The following is a 22,650-nucleotide window of genomic DNA, read 5'->3' as shown; positions in this document are numbered from 1 at the left end:
ATAATAAATTATTTTGAATCTAGTTTATCAATTTTAAATTTAATTCGATCTTATAAAAATATTCTCTACTTCACGAGTATAAGAATGTAACGCAAGTTTATTTTATGATTTTTATATATGTAGAGGCTGGGCTGCTTTTACTTCCTAAAAAGGTAATTCATAAATAATAATATTTTATTAAAAAAAATAAGATGAAGTATAAAATTTAAATTAATAGATCCATCTTCATGATAAAACAATATACAATCTAGTGAAAAGTTAAAAAATTAATAAAATATTTGCTAAAAAAATTCCTTCACTATAAACAACGATATCAAGTACGATATACATATAACTGAACAATAAAATGCATAACGCAGATATAAATATTAGTCTACTTAGTAATTTTTAAATATCACAATTTATATTAAGCTAAGTTTTTTCCCAGTATTTAAAATACTAGTAAAAATAATTATTGTAAATGATATTTTATTAAAAAAAGACAAGGTATAAAATTGAAATTAATATATCCATACTTATGAGAAAACATTGTACAATCTAGTGAAAAAACATTTAAAAAAATTATTAAAATATTTGCTATACCAAAGTCCTTTACTATAAACAACGACAGGTACGATATACATAGCTGAGCAATAAATTGCATATTGCAGATATAAATATTAGTCTACTTAGTAGTTTTTAAATCACAATTCATACTAAGCTTAGTTTTTTACTAGTATTTGAAATACTAGTGTTAAAATGAGCACATTGATCAAAAATCTATGCACGGTTAGTTACATAATTTGTCACATAAATTACATTCTATTATCCCAATTTAACGTATTCCTAATTATAATTATGTAAAACTAGTTATAAGAAAAGCGGCGAACAAAAACTTTAAAGAAAATAACTCCTCGTCATATAGTATACACTCGAATTATAATAAAGCAAAATTAACCCGCTAAGTACTTAAAGTATTACGTGCACTAAAAGTTTAAATTGTCTTGGAAACTAGATATCTAGTTTTTTATTGGAATCCGGGAACGGCATTTGTTTTTTTCCCAAGTAATTTGCATTTCTTCGGAGATAAATTTTCTTTTTGCTCTTGCCATTTTCGTTTTTTTGCCATTTCATACTGTGTGTGTGCGCTCGTTTTGCTGTATTTTTTTGTTAAAACGGAGATTACGAAACCAGCGGTCCATTATTACAGCCACCGTGAAAAATAAGACAGAAAATAAGGCTAGGCGGAATTGTATTACAGAGCAGATATGGCTCGCAGATATAATAAAATGAAAGTAACATAAGCATTGTTAAAGGTATACGCGCGACGTCTGAATATCCGGGCTAAATATAGTGATACGGTCTTGTTTCAAGAATTGTATCTTTGTTCGCAAGTGTTTCTTGCCATTCTTTATGGCTCGAATATAACAGAAGTAAAATACATTTTATTATAGTAACATACTTATTTATGCTTACATTTAATCATTAGCAAGTGGCGGACATAGCTCAGACAGTAGCAGGTCCGACTCACACGTCCGAGAAAGTTTGTTCGACCCCTGGCACATTCCAAAATAAATTGTAATAACGAGTTTTATATGATAATATATTTGTAAATGTATAAATTAGTATATAAACTTCGTAAATATCAAAAAAATATGAAAAAAAAATGAATCAAGTAAAGATTTCGACAGAATTAAAAAAGACGTAATGGTATTAGCAGAAGAAGAATTAGTAAAGTGAGAATATAAGTAAATAACTTAGATTTTGAAATGTTAAGTTGCCATTTTAAATTGCATAGAAAGATAGTCAAATATTGACATAGAATAGAATATAAAAATTAAAAATCGTAGGTGGTTTAATGTAAGGCAGTAAATATATAAGTAAGGGAGGCCAATACATAAATAAACAAATTAAAATTATTTACCAAGCATTAATCTATAGTATATTCATATTATTCATAATAACTAATCAAAGTCAATCTATTTATTACTACACATGATTGTAAGCTTCAATTAATTCAAAATGCTAATTAAATAAAATTGAATTGAAAATTTTGCATAAAAACATTAATACTCAATCAAGTGCTAATTATTTTTCAAAATAACTGCTATGTGAGACTAATATTTTACATATAATATATATATAATTTATATGTATTATAAGATAAAAATTGAAATAATTCCAAAACACGATATTTTTATGAAGGTAAATATAAGGTAAATAATATTCAAAATAAAAAAATATATGGAAAAACAAATATATGATTGCACAGGTGTTTATAAGCACAAGTAAGTAACTTAAAAAGAAATTGTGTAAATATCTGTGCCAATCATGAAGTAAACCACGTTTATTTTAAAAATCGTATTCACAAGTATTTTTCAAGTTGCTAGAGTAAAATATAATTTATTTGTGTAGCATGCTATATTCAGGGCTTTGCACGTAAATATTTAGTAATTTTACTAATATCTAACACATCACAACGACTTTCTAATAGCATCAAAAAATAAAATGGGTAGGTATCTAAAATCTGATTTTTATAAAAAATGTACGATGTGTTTAGGTAAAGAGAGCAGAATCAAAAACAGTACGTTTTATAATCAAATATACAAATATAAATATATATCATTGTTCGATCATATCATATCAAAGGTGCATGTGGATTTTACATGTAACCATTTCAAAATCTTCAAGTATTAACAAAAAAAAAGAAAAAAAAATTACAGGGTTCACTTTTCACTTAGCCGATGTAATATTTCTTTGGCACGAACACATTATCAAAGTTCCCTTTGATCGCATCCTTAATAACCTCGGTATACATCGACGCAAACATTAATCTCGTAATCTGCACAATTTAACCATAAATTCGAGCGTATTAAGACGGATATGAGACGAATATTCATGTTAAGGTACGGTTTCAGATCATTGCTTTTGATAATACAAACCCATACAATTCCATACAAAATGACAAATTGAGCAACTGGTTGCTTGTATACGCGCTGCTCATAAAATCACGTCATTGAATTAGGGAAATAAATTCGATGGTGGTTCGCTCTATAAATAGAATCGAATTTAATATTTATTATATTTCGACTTGAACTCTTGTAGAATTGTAGTGAAAACTATCATATAAAGTCTTGAAAGAGAAAACACGTGGCGTAATTTTAATTGATAAAATATATTCACGATTTATTTACCTTCATGAAAATATGTTTTAGAATTATTTCACTTATTTTATTAAATTATATATATATATATATATATATATATATATATAATTTATTACTAATTAGTTAATTGTTACATGTTTGCATCAAGTTAAAATATACAAGTAAAAAAATAGATATCCAAAATATTGCCCGAATAAATATCTGAGAGATTACTATAACAATATAATTTATATGCAAACCTGTAGATAAACCATAAATTTAAATTACTTTAATTTACTATATTTCCAATTATTTAGTATATTTTTCAATTATTACTAAAAGTACCTGGCGTCTCCACCGTATTTGATGGCTCTACGAAGCACAGCAGTAAACTTTGAGGGTTAATTTTATATTTATATATAAATAATAAAATTATTAAGAAAAACAATTTCTAATTTAATAAAAGGTCTAATTATCTGTTTGTTTTTATAAAGTTGAAGTTTCAATATATCAAAATAATTTTTATTTACAGGCAGTAATGCATCAGCAATTTGAAAATGTTTTTAGCTTTCAATAGATAATATGAAATTCAACCAGAATTATTTCAAATTTTCTTATTGATCTTGCACCATTACCGCAAAATCATATGTACTAACATTATTTACTACCAGTTTTCGAAAAGTTTGAGTTGGAATTAAATGTAAAATCGATTTTTGAGTTTTGTTTTCCAGCACTATGTAATCGATTTCAAGTTCTCTTTCAATGTTATACACATTAAGCAAAATCATGACAAAATTTCCTGAGTACACAGTATTATTGTCATCGCGTTGAACGTAATCAATCATTGCACGAAAGCGTTTTATTCACAATGCTCACATGTAAGATCTCAGTACAAATGTATCAGATTATTCAATTATTATATAAAGTGCCTACATAATCCTCTGAATATTTATATCGTGAACATGATTAATGAACTTCAGTATATGTTGTGTTAAATAGAATCAGATTCAATAAGCAGAATATTTTATTAGTATAAAGCGTTTATATTTATAATTACTTCCGTAAATTTTGTTGTACAAAAATATTATCATTCTGTTCATACATCAAATTCATTGAATATTGATTATTCGAATACTACGCTTCAATACAATACTAATATATTTTTTTAAATATCAATCAAAGGTTTATACAACAATTAAATTAATAATTAATCTGCATGGTCAATCGTGCGTCAATCATTTACTATTCAGAAACTCCGATGAATTATTTTCATTATTAACGAACACATAATGATGGCAGATACGTAATTAACAGTACGTCATTCAGTGAATATGAAGTTGACCATTATAAAGATTATTCTTAGTTGTGCGCGCAATTTCAATAGTATTAAATGCCGACTAATAATCCTATTACTAATTGGCATATAGAATTAATTTTGCAGCGATTATTGCAATTTTGAACCTGTTCAGATTAAGATAAAATAGTATCAATTGTTATAATGCTAATTACCGACAGCCGATTCTTTGAACAAAGGCATGTGCTCTAATAAACACATTCTATATATATAGTATATATACACATAAACGATATATTTATAGTGTTTCAAAATTTAGTATTCACCTAGTTTGAATTAGTGTTAAAAATATAAATATATTGGCACTATATAAAAGCAATATTTTTCAATATGTCGCTAAAATACGAAGGATTATATATATTATATATCTCAAAACTCAACGTCAAAAGCTGGTTATTGTTTGGTAACTATCACGAAGCAAAATATATCTAAAGTAGTTTGAAAGTATGAGCTTTTAAGTGCAGCTTAAAATAGAGCTTTGGTAAAAATGTGAATTTGTTTCGATTATTATCTTTTATTATTTTCTTTTGATTGAATTTTGGAGCCATGTTAGAAACAACATTTCTAAGACTATAGTAAAAAAGAATTAAGCAATTGTTTCAAATGCCAGGAAAGACTTGAATGAACTACTTAAAATTAGAAAAAGTTCGTCAACTTCGAGAGGTCTTTCTTTTAAAATAAAACACTCATGGCAGGTTTTATGAACATTTGGCATATTTAATCAGGACTGTAAAATAGTGAAATACTCAATAGCTTGATAGTAAAATCAGAATAGATAGTAAAAAAGAATCTAAAAATTAACACGTTACTGTCAATGAATTTTACTTTCAATCATTTCACAGTTCATTAGTTAGGTTGCACGAAACAGCAAAATAACTTCCTAACTAATGGAATTTATTTATTTTATTTCTTCTAATTTTTGTTTAATTTGAAGGCAACACACACGTATACATATATATGTATACATATATATATATATATATATATATATATATATATATATATATATATATAGGGTGGTCCTTAAAATGGTCGAATTTTCTTGCTCCCAGGGGCTCAAATGGTTCCAAATATATTAAAAACAATATATATATATATATATATATAATATTTATTTATTTATATATGTATGTATTAATAAAAAGCTTGTTGTATATTATTTTGAATGCCATTTGCAGTTTTCTAAAATTACCTCACGATTTCTGAGTGTTATCCTATATTTCATCATATTATACTATATATTTCAAACCTTTGCATAACTGTTTCACCATGCATAAATGAAAGCTGGATTAAACTTCAATATATAACCAAAAACAACGAATTCAAACTATATATATTCAAATAACCGAATTATTTGATTATGACCACGTGCCATTGGCAATTATTTCATATCACCTCTGATTCCTCGTACAAATATTCGCCTCATTCGAACGGGAAAAAAGCTTTCATTTAAATAAGCATGTTACTTAATGTATTACCGAGTCACAATTTGTTCCAGATATGAATCTTACCGAAGCGATTATCGTGTTCTTAGTCGCGGTACTTTAATTTGTGACGTGCTTTAGGCGTATTAGCTACGGGCGAAGTAATGGAAATGTAATGTGACGAAATTATTTGTTACACTGTGCGTGGAACTGAATTAATTTCTTGTAAAGGATTATTTATCAATTTACGAACTGATCATGGTGCTAATGGAGATGTCTCTGAATCAACATTTGATCATTATGAAATAATTATTCATTTAATCAAATCACATATTAATTATCTATTTAACCATATAACCATATAATTATGCATTTTTTATGTACTGAATGATTAACTAGTTTTAAAATTAATTAAATTAAATAAAATTATCAAATTTATCAGGTCTGAATATTACACACAATATATGTGTGTATCAATTTTCAATCACAAACAATTCAGAATGACTTGAAACGTTAAAGAAAGAAAGTCAGATTTTTTGGCATGATAAACTTCTTGATTAGCATAGTCATACAAATTCAACAAAATTTGGAACTTAGTGTTCAACCGAAATTTGGATTATGACATGTATCGTGTATAATATCACTTGGAAGTCTCAGTAGTTTCTAATAAATATATTACTTTTTAATATATTTTAGCCAAAATTAATGTGGCAATCATTTACATATATCTAGAAGGTTTTGCAATTTTTTTTCAATTCAAAATGTAACATAAGGATTAATTGAGTTAGTGTTATTACTATAAAAAAAATATTATTCACTATATTGTTAAAATATGAAGCACTATATGGATATCACGTTTACTGTCTTTCTGTTTATGATAATTCATGATAATTGTTTTTAATAAATAAAGTAAGAACTTTTATAAATAAGCAATAAAAATTAATAGTAATACATAAAAATTTCTAACACAAAATAAAAGTTACGCTAAAAATAATTAATAATAGGTAAGAACTTTTATTTTATATGTACTCAAAATACGTATTTTCACTTAAATTTTGTTTACATACTGTTATCAACTAAATAAAATAGAACTGTTAGATACAACCAATGAAAAATACATGAAATGATTCAAAATAAAATAAAATTCATACTAAACATAATAGTTTCGTAGAGTTTCGTTAGTTTAATAGAGGAAAAATATGATGCAAAAATCCCAAAATACCAAAAATATATATTAGTTATAAAATAAACTAAATAATTGTATAGCATTTAAGTTAAGTTATTGTATAGCATTAAGTCTACATACATTCTGCAATATACAACAAAATTTATTTTCTGGAGAAATAATATACTATTGCTCAATAATATCATACTATTGCTCAATAATATCATTTCTATAATTTTCATTTATTTTTATAACAAATTGGTATTATTGAAGAAAAGAAACATCGAAATTTAATAAAAGAAAATGAATAAGTACTAATGATAATCTCTTCTATATATCAATGTTACATGACAAAAATGACATATTGATAATATTATATCTATCAAATTTGTTGTCTTGTTTTTAAAATATAATTTTAAATATAATAAAGCATCCTATATTTTAATTCCAGTTTAAAATTTTCAAGTTTTGATATAATTAAAAATAAAGTATAATATGAACTTGAAACAATTATAATAGAGTTAAAAACTAAATGATAATGAAAATCAAATAAAGATTTTCCTCTGCATACTATTATTGCATCTAATTATATCTTTTGCACTTAATTTTTAAATACAATTGCATCTGTAATTATTCAATAAGTGCACACAGTTTTTTTTTGAAATTCCGCTTCGTTAATATAATTCTCATGCAATTATTTCTAAGTAAAAAAATATGCACGAATAGGTCAAAGTAATACGAAAGCGTTGAAGAATATGCGTCGTCCTTGGCCATATTCCAAATTCATATTTCTGGTTTTAAATTCTGCAGATGCTACAATTTTATACATAAATTATTATTCGTGCAAGCATCGTTATCTTGCTAGCACTTGCATACGTATAGAGTCAGAAAAATTTACATTTATATCATATATAAAAACATACTCTGCACAGCAAATAAATCTTTTATTATAATCATATTTATTATAGTATTTACCAGGAATTATAAAAAGTCTACTCAAATAACGATGAATATCAATTAAAATGCTCACGTTTATTTTCAAGAGTTTTTCAAATCTATATATATATATATATATATATATATATATAGATAGATAGATATGTTTGTCGGTGTGTGTGTTTTTTATATTTCTTTCAATTTTTCAATTTTTTAATTTTTATTTTTTATTTTTTCATAAACCATACATCGGATCGCCGTGAAAATTTGGGAAAATGTTAGGCATATCCTCGGATAGATAGTTGGTATGTTGGTATAAGATGAATAGTTTATCAAGTAAATACATAGATACATAGGCAGATGAAAAGGTAGACAGGTAAATTGGTGGATAGGTAAACCGGTAGACAGTTCTGGTAAATTGGAGGATATGTAAAATGATAGACAGAATAACTGGTAGATAGACGAATATGTAGACAGGTAAACAGGTTGACAGGTAAATTGGTAAATATGTAAAACCGTTTGACAGGTGAATTGGTAAACAGGTGTATTAGTAGGCAGATAAAATGGTGAATTATTAATCAGGTTTATAGGTAAATTGTGGATAGGTAAATTGATAGACAGGTAAATTGATAGAAAGGTGAATTGTTGAACAGATAAACTGGTAGACAATTGGTAGACAAGTAAATTGGTAGACAGGTATATTGGTTGACTGACAAACGGGTTGAGAGGTAGAGAGGTAGACAGGTAGTCTTATAGACAGGTATACTTAAAGACAAATTGATTAAAACTGGTACACTAGGTGTAACAAAGATGCAGTTTTGTTTTAATTGGAAGTACAATACGGAAAATAGTAAGCGGGTACAGCTAGTATTCAATGAGTTTCAATATGAAGTTCTGTCAATGTAGAAATGCAAAAATAATTGACTAATTTAACACTTTAATCACCATGCCAATCATAAATGTCTGACGCTAATATGTGCTATAGGATACATGTTTCACATACGCGATTTTGTACAAAGACGCTTGTCGAGAAAAAAAGTTTTCATAAAAGGCTACGTAAGTCATATACGTGTGAAACATAAAATATTGTTTTTTCACGAATGTATGTAAAAAAAATATTTGATTTGTCATATTACCATGATGCATTTTAACTGAATTATCTAATAAATTTACCATGGGCCATGTGGAACATTTGCTGATTTCGTGGAAATTAAAATGTTTAAAAAAATTCAAAAAACGAATATATAGTAAAGAATTGAAATCATACATGCTTCTGCTAAAATAATATTGGTAAAAATTGTAATTATAAGCCAAGAGAAATATTCGCAATTAATACAATAAAAATAAATGTTTCAATAATTTTCTACTAATTATTAAAAAAAAAACATTCATCCAGAATATGTGAAATCAACAGCATCCACATATTCCTGCAATATGAAATACTGCATGGATATATATACTTCTACATCAATTTTGGCTTTGTAAGATAATCCAATGCAATAGTAATACATAATATAATATCAAGATGATTTAATTTTACTAGAACAAAGACAACCGTAGTCTTGAAGCTAAATTATCGTAACTTACGTAAATACGTTACAAAGCCGCCACCTCATTATATTGCACATGTGCAGGATTATTTGATGAATTGGTACATGCATATAATTTCTATAATAAATCAAAGCATATAGATATAACGAACCAATGATATATGAAGTTATGTCAATATACAATTGATTAGTATTCTAACAATAAGCAAGAAAATCATTCTTAATAGTTTTCTAAAATATAATCCGTTTTACTATAATCTGAATTCTACATATTTAAAATAAAACTTTTAGAGATAAGAAAAATTATTTTTTTCAAGTACAAGAATAAATTCGAGTAACAAGAAAGCAAATTGAATTATACAATGTTTGACGCGTTTTAAACTTTCCACGATAATATTTTTAAATTTACACGTTTTAGTAAACAAAGTTTACAAAGTTTGCAAAAAAAAAAAAACAAAGAAAAACATTAACAATTACAAATGAAGAAATAACTATAAAAAAATCAATAGTTAATAATTCTAAGAACTTATCTTTAATAATTTTAATTGCCCGATTATTTCCAATTATCTATGCCAATAAAAAAAAATATGAATTATTTTAGTATGCTGATGTAGCATTATTTCTTATATAATATTAAAATTTAGATTTTTTTAGCATATTTTTACATATAATTCAGTACAAAATTACTTAAAAAATGAAACGATGAAAATGTGTTTATTTTGCTCGGAGTTCATTATAAAATAAATCAACTGAATTAAGAAAAATTCATTTTTATGTAAGCAATCAGGTTAGCATTGCCTATGCTATTTACTATGAATTTAAAAATAATATATTGAATAGGCTATAAAAATTTTACGAAATATTCTACTATAATGATGCACACCAGTAATTTATTAATTATTAAAATAAAATTACTATGATATTCTTTACTATCTTGGCTATAGTATTCATATAACTATTCTAGTGACTGAATAATTACGATCACAGAATAAACTATACGAAGATCAATATAATTTCTTTTCGAAATTTTTGTAAAATTTAATGAAACATTCAACTTCATGAAGGCTTATAAATAGTAAAATATTAATAATCAATTTGAACATATTTTTTTTCTACTTTATGATCATGTCTATAGCTTTGATCCGAATAGATTTTGTATTTAAATAATTAATATCAACGAGGTATCTCTCGGAATAAATAATGTACTTATACACCCTCTTCTGTGTCAATAGTCAATGAGGAAGGTCAATTTATATGTAAAGATAAAATCAGGGATAAGATACATATGATAAATGAATACTACAGGTCAATTATGGACATGTAAACATGTTAAATATTTATAATCTATTATTAACCTTAGGCGAAATGATCAAAAATGATACAGACATTCATACATTCAAAATGACGCTTGCATCACGGTTATTATAATTTTTTTTCTAGATGATAATGTATTAAAAATTTGTAATATGATAAAAAGTTACATACTACTTTTTAACAACGTAAACATTCTTATTCACAAAAAATATTTTTGACATTTTCTTTTGTTTTTAAGTTATTTAAATACCAAAGTAAATGAGTTTTATAAAAAATTACTAATTTGCAAATAATGTGAAAATTATATATATATATATATATATATATATATATATAGATGAATTATTAATTTCAATCATGAATTTCAAATAGCAGTAATAATAATTGTTTTTTTTTCTAAATTTCTACAAATATGGAAACGTCAAAATAATATATTTTTCATAAAATAATTAAAAATAATATATACATTATATTTACATTATACAAATATTATTTTTATTATTTTTATCTCACCAGTGTGCATTTTCCAATTAATATATCAGTAATCCGATAAAAGTAACTACAACATTTCACTTCAATAAATCCATGTGCAAGATTGCGCAATGTAATTGTAAATACACAAGTACTTTGAGCTTTTAAAGCTTCTTTCAATCGTTAGTTGTTAAAACTCGCAAATAAAACTCAACGAGTTGAATCGCCAAACAAATATTTGTAGTTCGAATAGATGAGAATTCTTTGTCACTCCAATAAATAATCTGCTTTCACGCAAATTAAAACACTTTTCTACGCAAAAAAACGATTACTTTAAATGTACTGGATGTAGAATTTTTCAAATATAAGCTCTCGAGCAATAAATTGCTTGAAATGATAAACAGCAGTCTAGGGGAGAGTCAATATTCTGATAAGGCAGGTGTCACAAATGTCTCTTTGCCGTTATAATTCACACGAGAAACCTCTTATACCAAAAAGCTCTTCTCATCTTGCTTGCATATACCCGCACATGACGCTTCATATTTACACATTTTGCCTCAGAAAGTCACTCCCTCAACATGGCATTATAACATGTATCAAAGTCATTGATACGAAATACTATGCTTGATAGTACAAAAAAAAATTAATGGAAATAATTTATAGACACATAATGTTAACGGAGCACTGATTAAAGAATTAAATTAGTATGAATGAAGTCGTTTCAATTTGAATCATTTACAGGTAGCCAGCCAATCCGAATCGCGTCGTTGGAATTCAACTTCACTCAAAGCTCGTGACTGCGAGACGGGGCTTTAAAGCTTTACGTCGGACCGAAAATCTCTCACGTGTCACAAAGCTCTCGCGGTCCGTGTACACTGGCAGAACGCTTGAACGCGTGTGCTTACACACCAAAGATCACCGCGAAAACACAGTATCAACCGCCGGAGGCGCAGGCGCAGGCGCGACGTGGGTCGCGCGACCGGCACGTGAACGTGCCAACGGAAACTCTACACTTGCATATTTGTTCAGTCGGCCGTTGCACTACAACGACCGAGCGACGCTAAGGTAAATACAAACTTGGTTTTTGATTACAATTGTTCAAATGTTTGAATCAAGTTGAAAGTTTGCTTGGCACTTTATTATCATTAGTATTTATGCAGAGTGGATCTATTTTCACACTGTCAACCTTGCGGTTTGTCCACCTCGGTATTTATCAATTGCGATAAATGATGTTCACCACGGTATCCATCGAATGAAATATTTTAACTAGTATGTTAAACTTCGTATTTTATAAAACAAGTTTATATTAAATTCCTTTTATATAGCCGTTAAATTCAATTCTTTGAACATTATTCCAAGTTAATAGCCCTTGGGCGCTATTGCTTCATCAATAAAAAATAATTATGACCGAGACGGGATACAGTTACGGTTGCAATCTGTGAATCTGATGTAATTAGTTTATCCTCTATGGGTAAATATTTGTTTCACACCACAAAATAAGATAACCGTAACCGTAATTGTAGGCCTATTTAAGCAAATCAAAAACAAAATATACTTGAACAATTTTTAGGTATTAATGATTTGTGACTTTCAAGTAACAGCGACCTATATTGTTCGCACTTTTATGTATGAAAATGGAAAAATTATTTCAGATACAATAGCTTAGAAAAGTTTATAAATATAGATATTGGTTGTGTTGACTTCGTTATAGAATTGAGAATTATGCTTCCACTTACAAAAAAACCTTAATTATCAAGGCTTATAAGAAGTTTTATCTAATTTAATTGAATCCTGATGTTATGGTCTCTGTTCAAATAAAGATATAAAACATTGAGTTTTATTTATAGTATGTTATTTCAGACTGCAAGGTTTCTCAAATAAAATTAAACATTTTATTATTTATTTTATTATTTTACGAAACTAATCAACGCGATTCCCAATTAAACTCTTTCGAATTTTATTACATTTTCTTATTTTGAATATCGTTAGCTCGTAATTCGATGGGAATAATATTTAATTCTAACTTATATAATAATTCAGTCAGTGTAACTGTAATAATTCGATTGTTAATACATCTTTGATTACATCTGCCCTAATGTCTGAATCATGTTGAAAGTTTACTTGGTAATTTATTATCATGAACCTTCATATTTTGTAGATCTATTTTCAAGTGGTTAACAATAATAAACGTTTTTCTATTTACATATTAATACGCGATATGTTTAATTTTTTTTTAATTTTTCGAAATACATAAATCGATTATATTACATATTATATACGTGTCTTGTATATCTGCGTAAACAAGTATAAAGGTAAATATACAGAAGTTGAATTAAAATTATATCCCAAGCGAAACGTAAAATCCAATATTTACTTTTTCGTTTCATAAATGATTTCAGTTGATTTAGCATAGCTTTGCATGAACCGTGATTATTTTTAGTATGCTTATTTATCTGAATTATTTTTGATATTTTCAGTAGATCATAAAAACTAGAAAACATCAACATAATGTTTGCTTTTTTAGTTTTATAAATTCAAATTATCAAGATGTATACATTGAAATAATATTAAGTAATTGTGTTTGGAAAAAATATTTGCGCGAATGTACAATTTTGACAAATCTCAAGTTAAATCTTAAAACTTTATTAACAAACAATTTGAAATTTTCATACGGAAAATATGATGGGAGTATTTTAATATAAATTTATAAATATAAAAGCATAAAACATTAAACTGCTAAGCTGCTGACTGTCATTTTTTAAATTTAAGTTTAGAATTAATAAAATTCATAATTTGACAATTTTGGGATAATGAATAATAAAATAAAATGAGCATGAACTATGAATGTTGTGTACACATATCCGAGGTAATTACTTTTTCATTTAGAAAAATTGAACTTCATAGATTTTAGAAAACATTTTCATTTTACTGAACTAATAAAAGTAGTAAGATAAATCAATTACATTACAAAAAAGATAAACCAGTGTTTGTTGATTTGTCTTACATTTCATTCCAAGTGCAAATAAAAACATATTCATAAATACTAATAACATCACTCCCAAATAAATATTCCATAAAAGCAATTCCAAAAAATAGGTCAAAATTAGCTAGCTGGGTCTATCTAAATAGAGCACATACTGCCAACAATGCAAAAATATTAATAAATCCTACGTTTAATTAAACGAACTGCATGTTTTCGCTTATGCAAATATATAGAAACGGTCAGCAGCTATTCATTTCAGTTCATAAATCTAAATATAAAACGTAACTCTAAATTACTCATGTGCTAATCAATATTTTCTCCAAATAATTTTATTTGGAGTACAAAATTATGTAGGAATTTATTACAAGAATTTGCTGCCGTTTTTCAGATAAAAACGTATTTTAATATATCACAACACTGAATTACTCATGTGCTAATTTATAATTTTTCCTAATAATTTTATTTTAATTATAAAAATATGTGAGAACTTATCACAAGAAACTTCTGTCGTCGCTAGATGAAAATGCATCTGATTAGCAGAAACTAACCAGAAATTAACAGAGCATTTTAAAAATTATATAAAACTCTGAAATCCAAATATCACAATACATTTCCATACAAAATCTCAAACATTTGGCATAAATATTGGAATAAATTTTCAAGATAACTAAAGTCAGTATTTTTCAATTTGGGATCAATACTTGGTCAGTAAATCAATTGATCTTTCTTAAATATACTGCTAATAAAATTTTAATAATAATTTAAATTTCACATGTTTTTTGTGAAATTATATAAACTAACAATGAATTTATTGTATTGTATTGTATTAGTATCCAAAAATGCATAAATTCAGGAAAGCATAATTTAATATTTTGTTCTTAGAACATATTGTGTTTTCAGATTTTTTTTAAATAGTTTATACAAAGTGTCAGATTTTATCCGAACAAAATTTGCTCGTAAGATAAAAATGCGAACAAATTTAACGAGACGTTAAAGCGATCATTCAGAAATACATTTAACGTTTCTGCGGATATTTCTAGGGTCATAAATCAAACAGCAAATATCATCGAGCAAGCTACGATATTTAAATAATGATATATCGGTTATTTATCGGAGTTTTAGAATTTCAAACGGCCATTTGCCCCACATGTCACGTTTCGCACACGTATTCGACTCAAAAGAGTCGAGAGCATGGTTATAAATGTCTTTTACGATTTATACTCGTATCAAAGTAATATTATATATGCAACAATTTACAAAACAACAAGGATGATTCTGTAGTTCTTAAAAAAATAGTAGTAATAGTTGACATATATAAACTTTGTGGTGAAAATTGAATACACTCACATTTTCATATGGATACAGTTAACTATTTTTTTTCATCATATTTTAATTGCAATCAAAACCTTACGTCTTATAAGATATTGGGTTAAAAACTTCTTACGTAGTATTTTTAGATGGTTACCCAGCAGTTGATCCATTCATAATTTATTTATTATTAGAATTCATCTAATCGGACTTATTATTTAATTTAGTGCAACCCCTGAAAAGGTTAGTTTTACTTCGCAATATATCTGAAATATTTATTCCCAAGTAAAAGTCCATATTGCTACTGCTTGATATCAGGGTTTCTTGTAACGATGATCGACTTTTCATACCCCTGATTGTAAATCTAAGCGCTAATCACTCTCTCATCAAGGCCCCAAATATTATAAAATAATTGAAATAAAATTCAATTAAATAATTTAACCCTTTCGACTCGGATGCCGCCGAGTAAATTAATTTAAAAATTAATTTACTATTACTTTCATTTATTGATTGATTTATTAATTTTATAAATAAATATATAACAAAATTAATTTATTAGCTCATGATCCCCGTAATTCTAATAAAGATCTGTGAAGAAATGATTTTTTAAACAATAAAGCATGGTTTTGAGTGCAATTTTTTTTAATTTTCAAAATTTTCTATTTTATTATCATAATAACTATATTTAATAGCAATATAACAACATTTTGAAAAAATCCGATACAAAAAAAAATTCCGAGTTGAGAGATAAGTATAGCACTATAATATTCCGAGCGCAGCGTACCGACTGGCAGTCCGACTCCCGAGTCGAAAGTGTTAAATTAGTAATATTTGTATTTGGGATCAATCATTGTGTGGTAAAATAAACAAAAATAATCAAAACAAAATTCTTAGTACAAAAATAATACCAATTTTCAAAATACTTTAAAAATTTCAAAAAAACTATGTAGGCATTCATTTTAAATCATCATTATATTAGAATGAATTAAATAACTAGTTACATGACTATTTTAGTTATAATTAGGGCATCAAATTGTTATAATTTATGCCAGAACTTTATCATATCAAATAATAGAGGATATAGTAGTTGAATAAAAATAATAATAAAAAAAACATATAAAATTAAAATTTTTCATAATATTGTCTGTTGCTATAAATGTACTAAAACCAGTGATATTTTAATTTTAGAAATTCAATGGATATAGTGCTAAAGTTGCAATTCTAACCCATGAATTCATAGTTTAGTTTAATTAAAGCAAAATGCTAGTAGAAATTTGTGAAAGCGACAGTTAAAAATACTACAAGTGCTATTATTGCAATTTTCACCTACTCCAAATTTGTATTTTGTATTGAAATTGTAAGAACTCTAAAATTCTCACAGTTTAAGCCAATTAAATATGCAAACATATATGAAAAATAAGTTAAAACCCAGTAAAACCCCTGCCAATTGTCCTACGTGTACAAAATAACTCAAGATATTTTTTTAAATTACATTTAATTTTAATTAGAAATATCTCAAACAAGAATTTCTTGATTAATAAAGACATGTGTTGATCGCAAACTCTCAAAATAGAATGATTTTTATTGAATGATATCATTAAAACACAACAATGATAAATTATTTCACCTTACATGGAATTAACATTCTAGTATTAAAATCCCCATATATAAAATGTTTCATCATTTTCAAATAACTGCATTTTATAATGTATTTTCTGATTAAAATATTCCGCCTGATAAAAAATGTATAATAAAAGCATTTAAATTAGATACATTTTATAGAAATTTTAGTTCTACGATGGGAGTGAATAATGTAAAGTATGATATGAATTTTTAATATGCCACAATTATATACGCAGGATTTAACGTACAAAAATCTAACAAATACAATTGAAAAACATGTTCAATCCAAATCAAATAAATCAACTTCCCGTAGTCCGTATATCAACTCAACCTCGATGAAGAGAGGCAAAAAATTCTTTTACAACAAAAGTTTTCCGAATTACCCATTCGGAATAAAAAGGCGAAGTGTTTTTCCTTTCCTTTCCTTTCCTTTCCCTCAGTAAGTAGAATGACACCCTTGCAAATACTGTCTGAGGATTTAGGAAACCTCCTACAGATTTAAAGGCCATTGCGTAACAACGCTTAAAAAGAGGGTCAGACAAGTAAGACACTAAGGTAGACAGATGTGGCCGAACGACGAGCGAGGGACGAAACCAAACCGCAAAACGTTGCAAATAATAAACTTGAAATCATAGGGAAATAATTTTAATATGAGACTTTAAAACAATTTATAAAATTTTGTAAGTCACGTTATTAGGAAGAAATAAAGATCTGTAAAGTTTTCATGTTGTCATCTGTTGCAAATTAAAATTAAATCCCACCACCAATGGAATATAAAGGAATTTTAAAATATACATTTTTTTATTTTTCAGCTTCCCATAGGGTAAATCGTCTCAAAATCGAAAATGAAATTTTTTGCATATCTTCACGTTTCGAAGGTTTCTGAACATTTTAGCATACCTTACAAAAAATGGATGAGTGTTTTTGCATAAAAATGGATAAATATTTTTGATAATATTGTATATAATGTAAATCAATGTACGTGGATGTGTGTATGGATACAATATTTTGTCCAGGTTCTTGGCACCACAAATTAACCGATTTCAAAATGCATACGATTCCTATTGATAAGGAGTGCTGATTAGTGTTTTTGGAAAAGGCAGGTCCAGCGGTTTCGAAGAACAAGAAATAAAAGTATTTTCGACAGTCTGGGAACCGACATCAATGGATTCCAGCAAACCCTAGTCAATGATAAGATTATGTTTGGCTCTTGTAATGCTTATTAAATAATTACTAATTAAAGTAAGATTAATTTAGATATTTCAAAATAAAAGAGCTGAAAGTATTAAAATATTAATGTTCCTCATTAAGTTTTTTATAATAAAGTCTATTCAATCTCCAGCCAACTCCAAATTCTTTGCGCTAAAAGTTGTAATTTCACCTCAATTACTAAGATAATAATGGAAAAACAGCAAAAAATATTAGATAAATAATTGAATTACATTTATAATAATGAATAAAATGTATACATAATTGATGCTATGCCATAATATAAGCAGTCAATAATAATAGATAAAAAATATGTTTATGTTTAAACCAAAATATATTTCTATTTTTTTCTGGAACCATCTTTGTGAAACCCTATACACAAAATGTGAAACCCTGTAAACCCACGTATTTATCAATTTAGTAGAGCGTGCTAATGTCAAGTTTTTTCAAAATTTGTAAAAATCATTGCTATTCAAATATAATCACCACTAATTATTTCTCAGTTACTGACATTTTTGGAGTAATTATTTATTATAACATTGATGATGGCAAAATTATATGCCGAAATGTATGGAAAGTTAATGAATCCAATATTTTAGGATATTGGTCATATAATATACAGGGTCTGGTACGACCTTAAAGTCGAGACGATACTGGGTGATAAGATTGACATAACTGTCCTGAATAAATTTAGAAAAAAAAAATCACGTTTTTAGAACTTATGAGTCTAAAAGGTTAAATAGTGACCATTTTCTGGTTGTGATAAATTTTTATTAATTTATTGGATTCGTAACCGTAAATAATATTTCTAGGACCACAGAAAAAAAAACACATTTGCCCCATGTTTTCAAGAATCAAGACTTTTTGTTAAACTATGAATTTTAAATTTTTAATATCGGTAAATTTGCGAAGGCCTCTTAAGAAACCTACTAAAGTGTATTGGCAAGGTATCTTGAAAAGTTGGCGCGTAATTAAGATTGTATAATGATAAGATGCTTGATAATCACTTTATTATAAAAAAAAAATGAGTAAAAAATGACATGAAATGACTAAGATTAAACATTCCGATCATGGAATAAATCACAGTCTCAAAACAAATGTAACTTAGAATTTTAATATAAAGTTAATGTAGAAGAAAAGTGTTTGGTATTATTTATAAAACCATTTTAATTCATTACTATCACTATATATATATATATTTATTTATTTATTATATGAAATGATTTATTAAGTTGAGAACAACTGCTTTAAATCTTCCTTCAAAAAGTTACTGCATTTTATATTTGTTTGAAAACCTGCTGCAAAGGGATTACCAAAAAGGGTCAATTCATGTAAAACTGACAAAGTACATTCAGGTTCTTCAGATGACAATCAAATATTCAATTCTGTAAAACAAGTTGGTAGAATATTTCATTGACAAAGCTAATTTTCCATACATAGTAATTATGAAAGTTAACAAGAATTTTTAAAAAGTTATAAATGGATAGAAGCGTAAATTCATATATGTATTTTGATGTCTAGATAAATATATTCATGACAAAACAGAGTGTATTACGTTAAACATTAACAAGACAAAAAAACTTTAAAACTTTATTACGAGTATCTTTTTTTGACGTAACTCCATTTCCTACTGCACGTATACTCATATAGGGAACCATTTCCAAATTGAAATAAATTCATTTCATGCATAAAATTTGCATTTAGAGCAAGAAAAGGTTTGAAGCACATATAAAGGTATATGAATGTTTTCAAGTACCATAAATATAAAGCCCATAGCTTTACTATATTTGTACAAAGCAAGTAGCTACGTGTACAGAAAGTTGGGATTTATCTCGTGCATGAGAGCAATTAACTCGACCAATAAGCCAGTTAGGGAAGTTGAAACAAGTGTACGAAGTTTCATATTAATTAAAAATCAGAGGATGTTTTAAAATGCTTCCAAATATTTTACAAATGGGAAAGGTCACCTACAAATATTAATTCGTTAAAAAAAATTCTAATACTTAATTAAGTTCACAACTTGTTAATAATTACGAAAATAAATTCATTTTGCATCAACCTGATAGTGGGATATCTTAAAATAATGATATATATATATATATATATATATATATATATATATATATATATATATATATATATATATATGTGTGTACGGATAATGTGAATATTTTAGTGAATGTGCACATTCACCGGTGAGGCAGAAATAACACAGTAGTATATAAGCTATAAAATAACTGTAATAACGCAAAAAAATGTATATAGGCTTCGATAGGGCAGTTTTTTTTTCAATATTGTGTGCTTGTTTTTGATACGAAAAATTGTATAGTCATTGGTATGACTCAATCGATATGTCCAAACTGAATCTCAAATAATTTATTTTTCGTATTGAACTATCAATGAAAATGTAGATAAACGAATAAATTATAAATTCTCAAAATATTTTTGATACCATTTTGCACTTCTATTTGTAAAAACTAGCTAACTAATTATAATAATAAATTATAATAAGTCATAACACCTTCAGACGGTTAAAACTTGTTAGGACCAAAGTTGCGTAAATAATATTGTTATCTAATATCACGAACCTTCTTTGGAATTGTATATGTTATTTCGTATAATTTGCATATGCAGATTAGGTAACGAATTAGTATTGAAATAAATGAACAAATAATGATAAAATATTTAATAACTCACCACTTTATATAACAATATAAATACATCATATTTTAATATTGTCTAGGCACTATAATTTTAACAAGCACTTATTATACACTATAATTACACACTAAATTTGAACCTCAAATTAATAAAAAAATAATGTAAAAAGTCACACTAAACACAAACGTACGCGAAACTAAAACGCGAATTGGAGAAACATCTGAAAAAAAAGTTTAAATATAAATAAATCACATATCATTATTTAAATAACATTTAATTTTATATTCTGATACATACCCGAGTCTCATTACAAATGTAGATCCCACAGAGACAACAGATCTGTAAATAAAATAGTATTATTAGTATTATAAATATTGAATTGTGCTTCTATGCCATATATGTTTTCATTGACTTACTTAAGGTACAACTTCAAATTGCTAACAATTAACACGGAAAATATAAATGAAATCTTGAATGCATTCTAGAATTAGTTTATTGGCATTTGAAGAACAAAAATTAACAAAGCCCGTAGTAATATTAAAATAAAAATTGTAATACTAATAATAAAATCAACGCACTTTTTTTTGAATATTTTTTTTAACAGCAATCAGAACCTTACGTCCTATGAGCTGTTCGGTGAAACTTCTCTTCACTTCATATTTTTTAGATGGTAACCCAATGTTTAATCCATCCATATTTGATGATTTTGTTATTAGAATTAATCTAATAGGGCTGATTTTTTTATTGGTGCAACAATGCCGGGCAAGGGCTATTTTCACTTAGAAACATATTGCTATCTATATTTCCAAGTGAAAATCGTTGTCACTGCTGCCTGACAACAGGCTGCTCGAAGTGGGCATCGAACCCGGGACCTCTGACACAAGTCCCGTCGCTCTTAACCGCTTACTTATGGGCGAGCCCAAATCAACGCACATGCTCTCGATACAGGTAGAAAAATACAAATAATGAAAAATATTAACTTTATTTAATACTATTAATTAAAATTGAAATAACACATATTTAAACACCAATACATCGATGCGTACAAATTATTATATACGAGAAAGTACTCTAAGGTACACACGAGGAATGAATTAAAATATTGAAAAAATCAAAACATAAAAAAAATTCTATGTACATATTTTAGAATATATTTAAAGCGAATAATTAAAAATAAACTCATAAATTATTGATGTTAATTAAAGCCGATGCACAACAATTACCAAATACAAGACGCCTTTGTCAACAAGGCGTGAGAAATACGTTCGAAAAATATACGCAAAATTTTGTTTCGACCCTTGAGACCTAGCGATTCTCCTTAATCCAGTGTATATTTGTTAATATATTATAATAAAAGTACTATTTAATAAACATAAGTCATCATTACTATCATTTAAACTCGGATCAAATAAATATATGCAACGTAATAAAATCAAAATAAATTTTATTTTATACTCACGTGCATGATTCACCTGTATGGGAGATGTCTTCCGCTTGGCGGTTGCAGAAAGAGAAAGACTGTCCATC

At 26.7% G+C, this 22,650-nt stretch overlaps 1 protein-coding gene across 2 annotated transcripts in view; it reads right to left on the bottom strand.

Annotated features, from left to right (window-relative positions):
- Positions 1 to 21,465, bottom strand: part of LOC113372261 (carbonic anhydrase-related protein 10-like) — a 448,128-nt gene extending 426,663 nt beyond the window's left edge. For both annotated transcript variants that reach the window (XM_026612587.1, XM_026612586.1), the window contains exons 1-2: positions 21,421 to 21,465; positions 21,160 to 21,343 (exon numbers count right to left, since the gene is read on the bottom strand). The gene's annotated coding sequence lies outside the window, so the exon portion shown is untranslated. The remainder of the gene's footprint in view (positions 1 to 21,159; positions 21,344 to 21,420) is intronic.
- Positions 21,466 to 22,650: the final 1,185 nt, after the last annotated feature.

The sequence above is a fragment of the Ctenocephalides felis genome, unplaced genomic scaffold, assembly GCF_003426905.1.
Source record: "Ctenocephalides felis isolate EL2017-DRISC unplaced genomic scaffold, ASM342690v1 CF-g0.4_SCAFFOLD_01604, whole genome shotgun sequence".
Taxonomy (NCBI): Eukaryota; Metazoa; Arthropoda; class Insecta; order Siphonaptera; family Pulicidae; genus Ctenocephalides; species Ctenocephalides felis.
This window is presented reverse-complemented; position numbering and strand designations above follow the sequence as displayed.